Source organism: Physella acuta, unplaced genomic scaffold (genome assembly GCF_028476545.2).
Source record: "Physella acuta isolate Inbredline_101_S28 unplaced genomic scaffold, ASM2847654v3 ptg000264l, whole genome shotgun sequence".
Lineage (NCBI taxonomy): Eukaryota > Metazoa > Mollusca > Gastropoda > Physidae > Physella > Physella acuta.
The window spans coordinates 1797944-1801656 of record NW_026731783.1 but is presented as its reverse complement, the minus strand read 5'-3'; the positions used below and the strand labels follow the sequence as shown (position 1 = coordinate 1801656).

The window sequence follows — 3713 nt, the reverse complement described above, 5'->3', positions numbered from 1 at the left end:
TTCTTTCAGTCTACAGCGGGACTAGCATATATCTGATACAATAGTTTAAAAAGGCAGTGTTAGTTTTATAATGTGTGTCTGTGTTGTATACAGCAGCATTGGCCAATCATGTATATATCGCCCATCCATTTTGTCGAGCGATTATAATCTGTATTATTGTGATGTGTAACGGCTGTTTATGACAGTGAATTGAGTTGCATGTTAGTGGAAGGCTTTACATGGCACTGACAGGCTTTACATTGTAGTGGCAGGCTTTACATGATAGTGACCAGATTTTCTTCTAGGCATCTCTTCCGGGGGACAGACTTTACATGGTAGAAGAAACTACAGTAGCAGACCATCTCACAGCCCTAACTATAACTATGGCAATCGTGGTGGTAAAATGATGGTAATGGTTGTGATGGTGGTGATGACGACGAGGAGAATGATGATGCCATATTCACTGAAGAATGAAGCTCTAATACAATACAAAAAATGCAGTTTGTAGTCTGCAGTTAACACAATAGTATGTGTTCAATGATGGGGGAATTCTATAAACATGCGCATGTGCCTAACACATTAACATTAGCTTACTACTAGGAGATGTTCTATAAACTAGCTTAGTTTTAAAAAACCAGAAATGCATGTTTAATGTCATGATGAGTTTTATAATTACCTATGCCTTATGTCAAGTCCCCCAATCCTATAAACGCAAGCATTGTTTTAGAAATAGCCACTCCAAAATTGACGTGTACATCGAAAGCAAGTCTAGCAAGACTCTTTTAAATTGAATCATTGTATGCTGTATATTAAATAAAAAATAAAAATTCTTGACATACATTTAAAAACATGTTAAAAGGTCTTACAGTTGTGTTTTATTGTTATTTTTCATTCTCTGTTTTACCACGCTTTGGTATCTATAAAAAATCATGTGTTTAGTATCATGTGGTCAGTGTGGCCTTGGCGAAAGACCAGAAAAACAGCACTTGACATTATTAGATGTGACAATGTTTTAGTACGTCCAAAGCCCAGCATATGTCTGGCAAGGGTCTAACATAGACGTTGTCAGGATCGTGTGATATACTGGAAGGTAAAACCGTCTAGTAGAGGTTCATTTAGTATATGTTGATGTTACATATGTTTCATCGTCACCATCAGGTCGGACAACTTGCTGTTAATTTGTTTTGTATTAACTCAACATCTGATTGTGTCACAGATTATGTTATATCACATTACCATCTGGTCTTGGCTTACTTATCTAATTATAAAGTCTATTGCTGAAATATGAAAAATAGTTAGCCATATCTATTTGTATTCTATTTTGATAAAAGTGTTAAAATACTTAAATGGGTCTGCTTAAACTTGCATGTTAAATTTAACAATACAATTATGTAATGTTTATAGTTTTAATGAGGTCTAGCCAATACAGTCATGCATAAATATAAAAATAGCGTAATACCATTCACAAATACTGTACATATTTGACGTTTGATGTATAACCATAGACTTTTCCACAACAACGTTGGTTTAATTGTCTCTTAATTTACTTCTGACATGATCGTTGTTCCCTTTTTGAGTTCTGCAAAAAAAAAAAAAAAAGTTTGCAGCATAACCTGAGCTAATTTTCTTCTCAATGGACTTGATCAAACCCCGTTTTAGTTGTGTCGTAAGACATGTGCCCGAATACGACAAACTCCTTCTTTAGCGTTGCAGTGTGTTTCCCAGTAAAACAAAAAAAAACAAAAAAAAACACGAATTTAACATTATAATACTTACAAACTGTTTTATCTGGAAATTAAAAGTTTCATACTGTATTGATGAGAGTTATCAAACAGTTTAGATAATGTCTAGAACTAAATGTCTTTTTTTTTTTAAACTTAAAATACATATTACTATAGCCATTTCTTATTACATAGAAAAGGTGAAGGGAGACCAATCGAATAAACTAACACAGCTATATATTATAAAAACTTTAATAACATATTTTACAGAAATAGGCATATTACTTATAAAGTAAATATGTAAAATAAATACGTTTTAAAAAATATAAAAAATGTAAGCAAGAAAGCTAACTCTTATATAAAAATGTACTAGGTTATACAATTTAAAAAACTGTGCTGTAAATGTATATTGTTTTTAAATAATTAGGATCCAACATGTTCGGACAATGCTATCCCAATACATATAATGTGATTGTGAATAATTTTTAAGTTTCATACATTATTATGTATAAAAAAAAATTTAAAAAAATACATTATTATGTAGAAAATAAAACTGTTTTATTAAGAAAAGATGGCTTACAAAGTGACAGAAAGGGCACTGAATTTAATTATGTCTATTCCGCGAGTTGCAAAAAACAATATCCAGGATCTTCCTAAAACAGCATTCAAAAAGCAACTTGATAGAAGTAGGAGAAGCAAGCAAAAAGGTAGAGGAGACAAGGTGCTCGTGAAATTTGGGATCCCCTTGGCTATGAGGGAGGACAAAATCCATTAATAGATACAGCTCCGTCAGAGAAATATCACGGACAATATGCCATTGGACGGCAGTATCCACCAATCAGTCTCCTGGAAATGCAAATATTAATTGTCCTAAATGGGGTTGATACATCCCGCCCCATAGACCTAACATCAATCAGCAATACAAGGTTTTTCAAGTTTTTTCTTTCAAAAAATCATTTTGGTGTCAATTTGACAGAGGAGGGTTGTGATAATTTTTGTGCGCAAGTGAACCTAGAAGTCCAGTGGACAATTGAGCTAGTGATAGCTGCTGTTGAAAGGAATGGAGGAACTATCACAACACGTTATTATAATCTCCAGTCTCTGGCTGCGCTCTATAATCCACAAGCATTTTTTGAAAAGGGTCTACCAATACCTAAGTGCTAGCTTCCACCACAGGATGCACTAGAAGATTATTCAGAGGTTACCTAGCGGACCCAGAGAAAATTCTATAGGCCCGTGAAAAACTATCTGAGAAATTTGGGTATAAACTGTCAGAGCCTGGTCCTCTGCAGTCTATGTTGCTGATGCGAAAAGATCCGCTGCAAATATTGTATGGATTAGAGCATGGCTGGATAGTCAACTTGGCTGAAAAATGTGTACTGAAACCTAAAGATGAGGACTACTTAAGATATTACAATAAACTTTTCTAGGATAATACAGTGTTTACTTTGGTGAATACATTTAAAAAGGTTTTATTTATCATTACCAGATTATGTTGTTAATAAATGCTTCTATCACAACTCTTAAAAAATATATTCTGTAGTAAACTAACTCGCATTGATCAGGCAGAAACAATATAATAACAGTAAAACAAACTGACCTGTCACGTGGGACGGTCAGCTGACCAAGAGTTGGTCAGTCTGATTTGAAAGGTAAACGATGCTTTTAATTATAAAATAATACAGTGAGATATTAAAAATGTAAATGTCCATATAAGACAATGTAACTATATTTGATACATTTAGATGGCCATATAATACCATGTAACCATATTTGCAACATTTAAAAGGTTACATAATAAAATATAACACTATCTAGTATATGTTTTTCGTCCCATTTACAATATAATCATACCTAAGTACGCCGGGACTTTAAAATGTATACACTGGAGTGCTATGAATTAATGCAACATGTGTCCAGTAGGTATGTTCCACATGTTTCTAACGGGCCCAGCATATTAAATTAAGTAATTCACTAATAATGCCAAATATTATCTTACACTTTCTTTTCGTC

The 3713-nt window shown here is 33.4% G+C and overlaps 1 pseudogene; it reads left to right on the top strand.

Moving 5' to 3' along the window:
• Nucleotides 1–2271: 2271 nt before the first annotated feature.
• On the top strand, nt 2272–3130 carry LOC131939033 (large ribosomal subunit protein uL15m-like; annotated as a pseudogene).
• Nucleotides 3131–3713: the final 583 nt, after the last annotated feature.